Raw genomic sequence first — 15,867 nt, 5'->3', positions numbered from 1 at the left:
CCGCGAGTCCGCCTCTCCCCCGTGCAGGTGGCCCCGCCAACCGCCAGCCGTCCCGCGTGCGCTCCCGGAGCTCCCTTCTCAGCCTGCTGTCTCAAGCGTGCGGGTCCGCGGTCTGTCCGCTCCCCCTTGCAGGTGGCTACCGCTTCCCGGCGCCCTGACACGGCGGCTCCCTCCCCCTTCTGTTTAGCTTCCGATATCTGTGCGCGGTTTCACGGCTCCCCGCTTCGTACCTCGATACTCAGCGCTGGAGATGTTCATTTGTAGAGATCCAGATGTATCTTCCTGCGTCTCAGGCTGATTCCGTGGATATTCCTGCTGGTCTGGTACCTATCCAGCTCAACTCAGGGGACCGGCTGTAAAAGGTGTCCCCTACTCCTCCGCCATCTTAACCTCTCCCCCCAGATAGGTTTTTTGATTTTATGTGAGACACAAAAGAATCGTAACATAACAAAACTTTTAGGAGAAAATAGAGAATATATATGATCATTTTGTATAATAAACAGGATACAAAAATAAATAAAAATAGCTAATTTGACCGTAGTAAAATTAAGAATTAATGTTCAATAAAAGTCACAATAAGTGAGAGGAAGGGTAAGCCATGAGTGGGAAATGTATTTTCAGCATGTATAACCAACAAAGAGCTCATAACTAGAAGACATAACACACTTCTACACATAAATATGGAGAAGACAACCCACAGAAAATGGAAAGAAAATTGAAAATACCTGGTTAGTACACGAAAATGCACTAAAAGTCATTAATAATCAAGGAAATGTAAAATTATATTCTACTACACAGTAAACTAATGACTAAAATCAAGCAGAATACACATTTTCAGGTGAATTTGTGAAACAATACCAACTCTCATTCAGTATTTGGCAAGATCTTTTAAAGTAGAACATATGCACATTTTCTGACGTAGTAATTTACTCCTAGGACATACCCAACATAAATACATGTTTTATAAGGATGCTCATAGAATTATTCATAATAACTAAAAAGTAGAAACTGGGGCGCCTGGGTGGCACAGCGGTTAAGCGTCTGCCTTCGGCTCAGGGCGTGATCCCGGCGTTATGGGATCGAGCCCCACATCAGGCTCTTCCGTTATGAGCCTGCTTCTTCCTCTCCCACTCCCCCTTCCTTCTCTCGCTGGCTGTCTCTATCTCTGTCAAATAAATAAATAAAATCTTAAAAAAAAATAAAAAAATAAAAAAATAAAAAGTAGAAACAGTCTATATATCTGCCAAAAGAGGATCAAATATATAGATTATGTAATATTTGTCCAATGGAATAGTACAGAGTAATGCAAACTAATGACAGCTACAAGCCACAAGACAGGTGAATTTCACAAGTGTGGTGCTAAGGGAAAGAAGCTAGACATAGAAGAAGATATACTGTTTGATTCCAATTATATAAAGTTCAAAACTAAGGTAAAATAAAACTATAGGATGACCCAAAACTCTGGAAACATAAATAGACATATATCATACATAGTTTATTGAAATTACAATACACAATGCATTCAATGACATTACATGATGTGTTCAAACGGTCGGCCCTCTCTGGAAATGCAGAATTCACATATCCTGCAAATTTATGATGAATATGTGGTGTCCATGCTGCACCTCCACAAATCACCACTTATGCATCTGTGTTTCCTCAATGGTTTGTATTTTCATTTGAACCTGTGCTTCAGCATAATCCACAAGAAATAATGAAGTGGGTTCCACACTGTGTGTGTGTGTGCTGTGTACATATATATGTGTATAGTATGTGTATGTATTTGTATGTGTGTGTAGCATGTGAATATGTATGATGCTTATATGTTGTGTATATGTGTGTGTATATGTGTGTGTACATATACACTCTGTGACCAAAAGCTGTGGGCTTCTAATGTCAGCAATGTTCTTGTTCTTGCTCTGTGTGTTGATTACGAGTGTTTACTTTGTGATAATTTATTGAGCTTTATACACCTACTTTTGCACGTTTCTTGTGTGGTTCTCAACTGACAACAAATAAATAACTTAAAATATGAAAAGGAATGAAACTTGGCTCTTAGGCTTGGGGCTAAGATCCTAGAACAGAGGTTTCCACGAGACGGTACCCACTTTACAGCCCTGAAGGCAGACTAAGGAATTCAAGAACTCTCTCATAATACGACAAAATCCATTACTTGCTCCTCTCACATGAAGTGCTGGTCTTCTCAATGATTCTATGTCCTAGAGACAGAATTTTAATAGATTCACTCCGGGCGATTTGTTACTAGTTAGTGATCCAGCATTATAGATATAATTCTGACCAGAGATCCTAATTTAAATGCTCTAAGGGGAAAGTCACATACACATACGCACACAAAATCCTAGACACAGTGTCAATTCTTTTTCTTCGTTTATTGTATTTTCCATTCTCTTTCAAAGGAAGATATGTGTTTCAACACTCGTACAATATGTAATTTCAAACTTGATTCCCAAGGCAAAAAGAAAAGGTGATCGTCAAATGTTTAAAAAAAAACCCCTTTATTTTATAATAATAATGGTTAGAAGTTCAATATTTCTGCTCAAACACAGAGAAAGGCAGGCATATTTACAAAAGGCCTCACAATGTTTGCCGTTGCCTTTACACGAGACAACATTTATAAAACCTCTGTAACCCGTGGCAGGTGCTAGGTCTTCTCTTGGGGATTTCTGCTGTTCAGATACTGTCTTTCATTTGAACTTCAAAAACCGTTAAAAAATAGAAGCTGCATTTCCATATAATTTGGAAATTAAAACTCTTTTATTTTTATCATTATAATATCTTCCAAGGATTTACTTTTCAAAAATGAATCAAAGCCCAAACTAATTGCTGTCTGATAGCTAGCAAAGGCAGAAAAATTGGAAAACCTTTTAAAAATGAAGCTTTGGTTTGCCTCACCCACAGGAAAATTGAATGCGAGTAATAAATAGAGAATTTCAAGTACATTTAATAATGATATTCTCCCCTTCCATTGAGAACGTAAAGAATAAAACTGAATAACTGAATAACCTAAATATCGGAAATATGATTTTAGGAGCAAGACTATATTCCCTTTCCTTGTTTTAATGGCATAGTAGGAAATCAAATAAACACATTAAGTGAAAAACATGTTTTCACCTATGAAAATGGTTTCCCAAAGTATTCTCATCAGTCTGTAATACTTGTGAGGATTTTATAGAATTATAAAATTTTATTGTATGTATTTTTTTAAAAAAAGAAAACTAAAACATCTCCCCCCACTCTTCTTATTATTTTTATTAGGCTTGGACTCCTGGATCATCTGGTGACTTCAAGTATCTGGTAAGACATTTTTTTTTATGAAGTATTATCAGTATTTTTGTTTTATTTACCACAAATATTTGGAGGATGTTTTTGCTTTTTTCCTCTCTCAGGCTTCAATCATTTTCTTAATTCTCCCCTCAATTCCATCATCTGTGGTTGAATCTCAGAAGGCCAATAGAAGGTCAATTACATCTTAGCACATGTAGATAAGCCCAGGTACTATTTCCAGATTCAACTTCATGGGTCAGGAAATTATCACAAAGAGTGGTAGCATTTGGTCCTTAAGGAAACAAAACTTACCATGGAAAGAATCTGAGATAGAAAATTATTCAGATAAAATGCAGAAAGTATCAATTGGAAATTTTTCTTTTAGTTTCAAATGCAGTAGTTGCATTTTGGATAAAAACTATGAGGGCTGAGTATGATGACTGGATTATAATTTTTTTCATTGCTATAATGTTGGTATTATAGTTTACATAATATAAAACTAGAAACACACTGAAGGCACTGCTCTTTTCACATGGAAACTCTTAAATGTCTTATGGCATTTGCCTGGTACATACATTATAGACATGGGAAAGATACATTGTTTAATTACAAAGATGGGATGTTAAGGTAGAAGTTGTTCTATTAAATTGTACTTTTACAAATAACAGCTTTTTATTCATGTTAGAATCTACCCAGTCCTTTTATTTTTCTCCAGATATTATTGAAAGTTTCATTACATTCAAATTCATATGTTGGGATCCTACTATGTTCTGAATCTCTGCAAGATTTACAAAATATTTTATCTCCTTTTCTCTTATTTAATTTTCTAAAGAATACTCTTTCTTGGATTTTTATTCTTGTGTAGCCTGGGAGTCCTATTTTTTTTTTTTAATTGCTAGAGTCACCTTTTCTATAATATCCAGCTGAGAGTCATATGAAATTCCATCTTGACAGATTGCAGGAATAGTCTTACACTACTAACTGGTTATACTAATTCTATACTAATAACTGGTTATTGCTTGGTTAGAATGGGAGAGTGGTGAGAGTTCAGCATGTCTTTCTGTTGTGCATTACCTCTTGCTCCCAAATGTTCTTCATGGTTTCTCAACTAGTACCTTCTGGCCATCTTCTCATGATTTTTCTGTGCAACTTCAAGCTATCCCAGTCTACATATCCTACCAAACAGTAACAGAGTAAACTGTCGTATTTAAAAACTACTACTGAAGACTTGAGGTTAAGCTAACAGAATTGCAGCATGAAAAGAGAAACTTAAACTTGTATCATGTCCTACTGCTCCTGAAACCACTGGATATGCATTCCCAAAGGGTATGGATTTCTCAGTTCTTTCTTCAGCACCAACACTCCAATGTATTGTGCAGGCCCACATCCCTTCCACAGGAATCCACTTTGGTGTTCCTTATATTTGAGTCTAGCCATTTAAGTGAAGAATAGATTAATATTATAATAGTCTGCCAGCATTTTACCCAGCCTACAAAGAGGACCAATTTTTCTTTATCGTGCAGACTTTTCCAGGCATGAGTAGGATATTGCATTACCTTTGGGTATTGCTCCCAAACAAACTCAGGATTCCATATTTAGCCATAAACAGGAGCAGCAGTAACTTGAGGTTTTTATTTTTTCCTTAGGAATTTGTACAAGTCCTGATCACATTCTCAGCCACTAGTTATTCTCAGGACGAGAATGAAGATTAGCCTCCCATCCCTTCAGTACGTTACGCAAATGGGAAGCTTTGCTTAAGCATTTGTTGGGAAGGAGGGGACACTTGGTGGGTCTCACAGGCAGCAGAAATTTCATGTCCCCATGTTCAGCATTACAAATCCCAGAGTTCCTGGATTTTTTCCAAAACTAAACTTTTTTTTCTTATTCATATTAGTGGAATTGGACTTTCCCCCTGTAATTATCCTTTACCTTAATTCCACTTTCTTTCCTCATTTAAATTGACAGTGTATTCTTCCCAATTCTGATCATCACAATTCATTATCTTCTGGGTTTTCTTCCGTCTTGTAATTCATCTCATTTCTAATCCATGTCTCATGAAATAGGTGATTCATTCTAAAACAGCACTCCCAGACTTACATATCTCACTGTGTTTCCTATAAGTTCTTTCCCCCACCCCCATCTGCTGTGTAAAATATAATGGAGCCCCACCACACTTATTCAAAAGCAGTCTTCCTTGAGTAAAAAGCAGGAAACTCAAAGCCGGTCACATTGCTCAGTTCTTTCCTTTCTCATCCCCCACTGTCAACATTTCTGCTACTGTGAACAGAGTGATCTTCCCTATCTGCCCATACACCTGCTTTCTATTCATCCCTCAATGCATTGTTCAACTCCCACGTTCTCCTGGGAGTCTTCATTTTTAAAAATATTGTAGCTTGATCTTCCCTCCCCAAACTCTTTATTTTCAGGATCACAAATTTCAGCTCTTTACCTTATATTTTCATATGCTATAAGTTTCTTTTGTTATGTATTTTCTACTCAGCAATTTTGTAAGCTTGTAAATGAGGTAACAATGCCATTTTGTGTTTTTTACAATGGCTTACCTAACATGTTTCTCTATGTCTCATAGTTTTCCAGGAAATATTTTCAGTTGACTAACTCATTTAGTCTCACCTACACTTATAAAGATCAAACCTAAAATTTAATTTCTATAATTGTTTTCTTCTGTCCAATTATGCTTTTCAAAGGAAAGTGATATGAACATGGAGGATGATAAATAGTATTACCTGAAACAAATTCTGCATTATGTGATTCATTCTAGAAAATTCTTTTTAGAGTATAATTCAAAGAAAAGAAAAATGTAAAATTCAGATCAGAATAGTACTGAACTGTAAGTGATAATACACAATCTATTATAAAGTAAATAGATTAAAATATACTCTATTCAGTTATGATAACTCTTAAGCTAAAAGAAATATTTACTCTGGAACTAAAGGCCAGCAATAAAAATTCACTTCAATATAGAAGAGCTAACATTGCCTACATTGAAGTTGAAAATATTTATAGAAAATCGTATTGCAGCATTTTTTCACTTATGTAAGATAATGTGTTTAATTCTTACAATTCACTGAATTTTTTATCTGTGTGTGCAATTGCAGCAATCTGTTCCAATTCATAAATTTTATTTTCTGCACCTGGAGTTTGGACCTTTTAAGAGGTCAGAATAGTAACATACGCACAATTATGTACGGTTGATGGAAATTCATATTTGTAAGCATTCATTTTTTTCAGATGCTAGGTTAGGTGTTTTTTCTACATAGTCTTATTTCAACCTTCCAATCATACTTTGAGTCATACGTTTTGGCCACCAATTTAGAGCTAAGAATACTAAGGGTTAGAGAGGTTAATTATTTCATCTGTAATCACTTAGTAAATTAAGATACTGAGATTTCAATTTATTCTTAGGACTCCAAAGACTCCACTGATATGCCTTCCCAAAGAAAACTTATCCCAGTAAGCTTTTAATAAAACTTAATTCTACATGTATTGGAATAATAACCCTGATGTATTATTATTAACCCTTAGAAATTTGATACATAAGTGGTTAAAAAGATATTTAATTTTTGTACTTGCACAGTTATTTGAGAAGATGAAAAGCTTGCTTATTTTAAATCCAAAGGGGAAAAACTGTTACAGACTGCCCAAATTGTGTGTGTGTATATTTTATATCATATATATCTCATATATCTTTTATGTATATATGTCTAGCTATATCTATGTGTATATATATGTACATATATATGATAGAAATATACCTGTGTCATTAATAACAAAAGCAGAGTCTATGGAAACCCACATAATCTTTCTGTATTTGAACAATGGTGATTAATGGATACTTTATCTCTCATTCATGTTCTCAGGTTTTAATGCAAATTTTATGTAAATTTGGCCATCCTGAATTTTTTTTTTTAGCAGTATTACAGGCAACCTGCAAATTACACTCATGTGCTTAGCATTAGTCATGGAATTTCTTTGAAGTAATATAAATTATTCAACTGGAGTACTGCATCTTCCAGGAATTGAGTGCTGTCTTCAATATAGAGAGTTTAAAAATATTTCTTCGACATATGCCGAAATATCTTGATGTTGTAAAGTACCTCCCCTTGAAAATTAAATGTTTGGCGTTAAAATATTGTATGTCTTGTGAGTTTCTTAGGCTGTATGTGAAAACTGAAGGGAACAAACCACACACATATGTCTACCTCATAGGTTTGAATATGTATATCAAGATACTTTGTAAATTTTAAAGCATTATACTGTTACTAAAATTGTTTACTGTTAGTAGTCTCTCCTGATGTGAATTGTCATGAAGTATACATAAATCATATGGCCAGAGACCAAAGGAGAGATTCGTACTCCTGCCAATTCATTTCTCCATGCATCCCCTCACAGTTTGAGTCATTTATTTATGCAAACAGTCTGATAGAGGTTGGGTGATAGAAAAACAATACGACATGACCCTGACTTCAGGGATCATCATTTTATGTGTTCTGAATAATTGTGTTGCTTTTACTCATTTTTTTTTCTTTTCGAAAACTGGTATTGTTTAAAATTCTGAGCTTTTGTTTTAGGCCTTGCATTGTTTCCCTTTACCTTGCTGGGACACAGATTATTGGAACCACAAGGATAGTGTGAGACATGTTTCTAGCGCTCATCTCTCTGGGTTTCCTTTCACTCTTGAGCATGAAGGAGATGATATTTCCACCTCGCCGTTTGGTGGGGCCATGGGGTTACTTCTAGCTAAGGAAAAGTGGGAACGTGCTTTTCTAGCCTCTCTGCTTCTGCACAAGAGGTGCCAGCTTGCAATAATGGGGCCATAAGAGGAGCTCATCCTGAATCTTGGACTCACTGATGAAAGACAGCTGCTGTGGCAAGTCCTTCAGTCCCACAGCCAACTGAGAAGACTAGGAAGACTAGACTATTTTGTCTCAAGCCACTGAGGGTGCTTTGACGTGTTTTGGGGTTTTTTGTTTTTGTTTTTGTTTTTTGTTTCATTATAGCAACAAAAAATATACCCAAACTAATCTAATAGTTCTGGGAAAATGAGAATTATAATTTTTGGGTGATTCTAAAATCTGGAGACTGTTTCTAAAGGTATATTTTGGCAATTATTTTTTAATCTAAAATAGTTCTGTCACCAAGTAATATTTGCTTGGCAAAGTAGGTAACACAGGCCCCCAAATAATAGTCTTAGGAAAATGTGTACTAAAATATTTAATAAGGGGCGCCTGGGTGGCTCAGAGTTAAGCGTCTGCCTTCGGCTCAGGGCGTGATCCTGGCGTTCTGGGATCGAGCCCCACATCAGGCTCCTCTGCTGGGAGCCTGCTTCTTCCTCTCCCACTCCCCCGCTTTGTGTTCCCTCTCTCACTGGCTGTCTCTCTGTCAAATAAATAAATAAATCTTTTTAAAAAATAAATAAAATATTTAATAAAATTCAGCTATTATTTCCTTAACAAATATCTTTAGATGAACCAGAAAACGCGAAGTAGGGAAAAATACAAGACATATATCTCACTTTGAAATGGTATGCTTTCAGTTGAAAGATGATCAACTTCCTTGCAATAATGCTTTTAGCTCTTTAATCTTATCTGGCGTTAGGGATAGAAAGACCATATAACAATGCTTTCCTTTTTCTTAAGTTAAAAAGACTCTCCATGTCTTAGATGATTTTATTAAGGTGTGTGATCAGATTAATCTATGTTCAGCCTTATTTATTTATTTATTTATTTATTTATTTATTTATTTGGAATGACCTAAAACAACACCCCCTCTAATGTCTTATTCTTTTTTTTTTTTTTAACTTTTGTAGTGGAAGTCTCCATATGCTTTCTCGTTTTTACTTTTTAAGATATGTACCCATTGAAATGCCACCAACACGCCCTCCAGCAACATTTCTACAACAGCAAATTAATTAAATATAACCCCTTTTCTTCACACGCAGGACTGGAGATCAAAAATAATTGTATACAATTAGCCGGAACTGAAAGAATTTAGATGTAGTACTATGGAAGGGAGCACAACAAAGTATGCCTCTTGAAGTATTTCATGCCAATCATTAATATCCTCTAAAATAGTTGTGGGACATTAAAATTTACCTCTATAATATTTATTCAACTCTTAAGAATCAGAGTTATTACATCTGGACTTCAGTCTGACTTTGGTGTTACATGCTTTCAACAATTTCTATTAACCTTGTGTCTGCTTGTTCCTCTCACTTAATTTCACCTCAGGATGGAGTTTAGGAGACCTTTGTAAGGCAGCACCTTCCATTTTGGGGAGACTATTAGTTTTTAAACATATTTCCTTAGCACTGAGCAAATTTATTTCATATTAGTAGTTAGCTCCTCAGAGTGGCATAGGACTCACATACTTGCAAGACACAACCCTTAGTTGGACTCTTCTAGAGTCAATAATCAGACTACATGAATAGGTGTCTTTTTAGTGGAAAGTTAACTTACCTACTTTCCAGGCACTCTCATCTGACATAGAATATTAATAAATGCTTTTGTGAAAACAATTTAAATAAAGATTCTAATAAATCTACTGGCATTATCTTCTCTCTTAGTACTAATACATTGAAAGAATATTTTGTGGTTAATTAAGCAAAAGTGTGCACAAGCATATATGTCCCCTGCTTGATTTTTTGCCTGCTGTACTAAATCAAGCAGTAATGCTCCAGGCGTTCACCAAAACGCCTTAAATTTTTTTTAAATATATATATTTATATTATTATAAATTTTTTAAATATATATTTATATTATTATAAATTTTTATATATATTATATATATTAAATATATATATTTATATACATTCCATGTTTATTATTCTCTGTGCTTGCATGTTACTTCCTCTATTTGGAGTACTCAGAACACTGGACTCATTGTCCAATAAATACCATGTGATAACAGGGAAGCTCTATGATTTGCAGCTGATGCACTGTCAACTTCTCATCCCCTCCTTTTGTTTGTGAGAGAGATGCTAAGACAATCATTTCCACTTTGTCCCAGCCTGAAAACCACTCCTGCAATACAAACTGTAGTATTAGAAAAAGATACTTTGAAAAGTTTCCCATAAATATATTGAGACATATGAAAGGGTCTTGGCATATGTCATTACTATTTTCTGGCTGTTGTTGAATTGGTTTTATTGTTACTGGGAGCTATATGGTAGGAGATGTCTTTCACAATTTCAGAAATAGAAGAGGAACAGGGAAACATGAAAAGATAATAAAAATGAGATAAAAGAAAGGCAATATTATACAATATGTTTAATTTTCCTGAAAAAAATGTAAGCATAGAGTTTTGTTACTGACCTTATATGCTTTTGTTTGTCATGTATTGATTCACTGTCAAATAAATACCTTTTCCCTATTTTATTGTTTCATTGACATAGAATGTACTACTTTGTCTATATATTTCAAATTAGATGAGTTAGTCCTCAAATATGTGTATTTTATTTATTCATTTAAATATTCTTTCTACCAAATAATGTAGCTCTGTTAATAACACATTGAACACAATGAACACATTGAAAGCAATATCCCCAGGTGCCTGGGTGGCTCAGTAGGTTAAGTATCTGAGTTTGGTTTAGGTCATGATCCCAGCCGCATCTTGGGCTCCCTGCTCAGCGGGGGGCCTGCTTCTCCCTCTGCCTCTTCCCTCTGCTTGTGCTATCTCTGTCTCTGTTAAATAAACAAATAAAATCTTTAAAAAAAGAAAAGAAAACAGCATCCCCAAATGACTGCTACTTTGCAGCCATGTACGATGTCATGCATATGCATTTGTGTTTTTGAAATGTATATTAGTTTGCTTTTTGCCACAACCACCAAAATTGCTTTGAATTTGCATCTGATCTTTTCTAATATGCTTTTTATTAAGTAAAATTTTACAATAAGCCACATAGACAATTACAATGAATTTTTAAAAATGCTTAAAGAATATCATAGCATTTTGCTGAAGATACTGAGCAGTAGTAAGTGGCAAGGTGGGTGGGCTTTAGGTGAATGGGCTATGCTAATCAGCATAAATATGGAGGATTTTACAGCGTCCTGCCAAAGGCTACCTACTCTGGAACGAGAGTCCCACTTCAACCTCTATTCTTGCTTCCTAGATATCCATTATAACCTGGACATGTGTACTGGTTCCTACATACAGAATGCAGAGGCTTGGTACAAATGTGTGAAAATGGCAGTGTTCTCATATGGACCTCTGAGAGTGAGGATGTTTTCGGTTAAGATTAAATTGATAAAACTAAGGAGATTTCTGAGAAGGATCATAATAGAAGATTAATTCTGGAATAATGTTTTCTTGGTATTATATAACACAGCAATGCTCTATTAAATAGATATACAAGTGGTCCATAAACCATAGTGCAGGATTTCTTTTTCTAACCTAAAACTCTACCAAGTCAAATAAATCATGCTTCATACTTAGGTAGCTATGTAGTTGCTGTATTACTCAAAACACTGGATTGGTTGGGTTCTAGCTCTAATTTTGTATGGTTCTCCTGAAGTCATCTGCTTTTTAAAAAGAAATCTCCTGTTAAGAGAAACTTAGAATAGTACTTCCAATTATTACATGTATGGTCAAGTTATGTTTTGAGTGTTTAAATTTTGAAAGAATAATTCTCTTAAAAGACTTCCCTGTAACTTCCTGAAGTACTGAAGTGTGTCATTAATTTTCACAAAAATATTTGTCTCAAAAACACAAACATTTCATTCCCCTCAAAAAAGAAAATTTGGACATTTTTGTTCTATCAACTTATATCTGAATAATTATAAATACTTTCTACTGAAAAGAAAATCAAGAAACCTGAGTCAAGGGACTATATTAAACCTTAAGGAAAAAACATCTGATAAGCCTCCCTCACTAATACTCCTGCAAATCTTCTTTTAGGAATGAGCAAAACCATTTTTCAAATTGTATGTATAAAAGTTTTGATTAGTATTTACAGCTCAAATTTTTATAAAGGAGCTCAGATTTTAGTTGTTTTCTGTGTCTTTGCTCCTGACTGTTCAGTCTGCATTCCAGTGCATTAAAATGGTTCTGTACTATAATCCTGGTACTATTTCAATTAATGTACTCTTCCAATGAACACAGAAATGATCTTAGTGGCAAACAACTGAGGTTTAGGTAAGAAATTGTACTGCCTGTGTCCATCTCTTTAAAAATTCCACTGGGGAGAATTGAAATTCTCTTTGAAATGTGTGAGATCATTGATATTGATACATCAACTATACTTCAATTTAAAAAAAAAAAAGTGCATGGCATCATCATTCCAGAATCCTAAAGTCAGACTTTAAAGACATTAGTGAAGTTGTATATTTAACTTCCTTAGTAATATCACTCCTTTTAGCAAAGTAGTCTTTTTCTATTGCCAAGTCTAGGATATCAAGATAAAATTTCTGTTCTGATAGAAGACAGATCACCTTTCTCATGGTCAAACATGTATTCCATGCAGAAGAAAGACACATAATTCAGTCTCATTGTAGCATGGTTTTGTTCTAATTTCTAGTAGGAAGTAAGATTAACTTTTTTCTCATTAAACATAGTGTAGTCTTATCCTGTCTTTTCCAGTTGTCACATTTAGAGCATCATTTTTAGGGGCTTTACTTAGGCGATTATTATTTTACAATATTTATTTTGACCACATAGCAGGACTTTAGCATATACTTTATAATTTTTAAATGTATTAAGCAAACTTTAAATATCTTCTTTGGGGATTATTCTAATAACTTTTAATTTAAAACAATGCACCGCCATTCTATATATGTTTAGTACACTGCCCAAATTTCCTCTGTGTGTCCTGATTTAAGATTTTACCTTCGTATCCTTACTGAAACTCAAATTTAAAAGAGCAGATGATTTATTATTAGTTTGAAAAAAATATGCCTATGGAAACAATATTGTGCCCCAGGAACATCTTCGTGCTCCTTGAGATTGAGTTGTAGACCAGTTCTACTGACTTCTTGTGTGTGACTTACGACAAACAATTTATTTATTTATTTATTTTTTAAGCAGGGACATGGAGCTCAATGTGGGGCTTGAACTAATGACCCTGAGATCAAGAGTCAGGATGCTTAACCAACTAGGCCACCCAGGTGTCCCTAACGACAAACAATTTAAATCTCCAGGTCTCAGTTTTCTCATCTGTGAAATGAGTCTGTGTATAAATTATTTCCAATCTATTTCCAACTCTGGAAATCTATTTTGGATGAAAAACCTCACCTCTTCTCCATCTTTGCATCTAGGTAAACAGTTACAAGACGTCTTCTTAAATTTTCAACAAACTTCATGTAGAACTGAACATGAAAATCCCAACAGCATGATGTCATTTTGTCTTGAATGTTGATCTTGTTTTATACTCAGGTTTGCCGTTATTTTCTCTTAGAAAATAAAATATGTTGGCATGCTTTCTTTAAAGAATGCCAGTGAATAACTCAAGTATTCATCTTGTATTTATACTTACTCTTCAACAGACTCAAGTAGCATTTTTTCTATAAAATGTATACTATTTTCTTCCATTTTTTCATAATAGCAAAGGTCAAAGTTCGTTGAACTGGCCATGGTTTGACACCAATGCTTAATTCCTAAAGGAATCTTATGAAAAAGGTATTTTCTGGGAAGTTAGAGATGATTATAATTTGCTCTCAAAATTTACTTAGAAAAAAATTGGATTTTTTGTTTCAAGTCTTTCCATTACTAGTTTAGTTTGAATCCAACAATATATACTTTTATTGTGAGAGTATTACAGATGGAAGTATCATGTAGTTCATATGTTCCCATATTCTTTTTTTATAGAGTGCCTGATAATCCAAAAGAGAGGGTTTATCATGCCAAGATTAATTGCTTCCATCTATCGTACAGAAAACTGGCTTGTCACCTCTTCCCTCTAAATTGTCAAAGGCTTCCAGGACTGCACTTAAGGAATAAGTGCTGCTTATATTCATGGTAAAACTTTCCCCTGGGATCACAAGGCACCTTAGTTCTAAATCACTCCTTCCATTTTTGTTGTTTTCAAAACTAAACTTATAAGATCTTGGTTGAAATTGCCACAAAAATAATGTAAACAAAATGAGTGAGTTTTATACATTCTTATTTTGAAAGGTAACCTCATTAAAAAGTTTACTACTGCTAATTTGGCTATTAAAGTACTTGATTTTATATAGAATTACAAATTTTGTGAAAATTACTGTTCACAATAGTCTTCAGCCCTTCAATTCTCTGTTTCACATCTGTTTGGAATAGGGTTTTAGAAATTTCTTTTCAATTTGAGGTGAAAGAGCTCATTTTTATAAATGAAAACATTCCCTTAATATTGTGATGTCTTCTTTTCTCCATCTATACAGCCAGAATTTGTATCTAGATTCTTTCTGAAGTTGAGGATTTACATGGATTTAATTATGGTATATTCTACCTTTTAGCTTTCTCAGAAATAGGTGTTCGTCCTTTGATTCCACAAATGAACCAGAAGCGTCCATTCATTCTTTTCTTTGTCTAGAATATATTTCTCATGTGTTATTTTACAGCTCCAACCAAGGCATTGATATGACTTTTTATCATTGATGCTATGGAATTATAGAGACATCACTCATAATATGTCATCTGTGCAAGGACTTAGAAGTCAAATAATCAGCATAAGTCAATTTAACAGACATATAAAGAGTTTTTACTTTGTGCCAAACAGTGTCAAACTCAAAGGATTTACAGTTGAAAAATATACTGTCTTCCTTCAAACTGCCCACAGTATAGTATGGAAAGCAATCTATAAATTATAGTACAGTAAAATGTGTGCACACCCATAGAAGAATGTAATCAAAACATCCCATTTTAACTATGAAGAAGCTAAAGTCCAGAGACAAAGTAATTTGCCCAAAGACACCCAGGTATTAGGATGAAGATTCAAAGTAAATTCAAGGTGTTCTTATTTCTTCTCTATAGATCTCTAACTAAGTATTGTAGAAAGTGAATTAGCATTGCCTATACTTTCTTCTTTCTCTTAGAAGTGGCACACGCACACACAAAAGTCACAGCAGTAACATATACATGCCAAAAATATAAATTACAATGTACTAAATACTCCTAACCCTGCCTTATGTTCAATCTGTCCCCATTACCACCTCATCATCATTTAAAAAAAAGATTTATCTATCTATTTATTTATTTATTTGAGAACGAGAGAGTAGGGGGAGAGGATGAGGGAGAGTGAAAGACTATGAGGCAGACTCCCCGCAAAGAGTGGAGGCTGATGAAGGGCTCAATCTCAATACCCTGATACTATGTCCTGAAGCATCTACCCTGTTAGATGACATCTGTTAAACTCAACAGTCACATTGTTTTCTGAAAGTGTTTACATTTAGATCTTGCTCTCCACCCCCATCACCCTCACCTGGAAGACTTGGAAGACTTCTTACAAATATTAGCTTCACTCATTCTTCAGTCTTTCATCTCAGATCTCTCAAATGTCTCTTTAACTAAGGACATGCTTCCTCCCTGATACCAAAGCCCATAATAAATAATATTACAGTCTATCATAGTATGCTTCCAAGTTTTGCTATTATTAAT

At 34.6% G+C, this 15,867-nt stretch overlaps 1 protein-coding gene across 31 annotated transcripts in view; it reads left to right on the top strand.

The window, feature by feature from the left end:
* The window catches only part of PTPRD (protein tyrosine phosphatase receptor type D), a 2,142,161-nt gene that overhangs the window by 833,015 nt on the left and 1,293,279 nt on the right, over positions 1–15,867 (top strand). For all 31 annotated transcript variants that reach the window (XM_034663855.1, XM_034663876.1, XM_034663861.1 and 28 more), the window contains one exon: positions 3,277–3,315. The gene's annotated coding sequence lies outside the window, so the exon portion shown is untranslated. The remainder of the gene's footprint in view (positions 1–3,276; positions 3,316–15,867) is intronic.

Source organism: Ailuropoda melanoleuca, chromosome 7 (assembly GCF_002007445.2).
Source record: "Ailuropoda melanoleuca isolate Jingjing chromosome 7, ASM200744v2, whole genome shotgun sequence".
NCBI classification, from domain to species: domain Eukaryota; kingdom Metazoa; phylum Chordata; class Mammalia; order Carnivora; family Ursidae; genus Ailuropoda; species Ailuropoda melanoleuca.
This window is presented reverse-complemented; position numbering and strand designations above follow the sequence as displayed.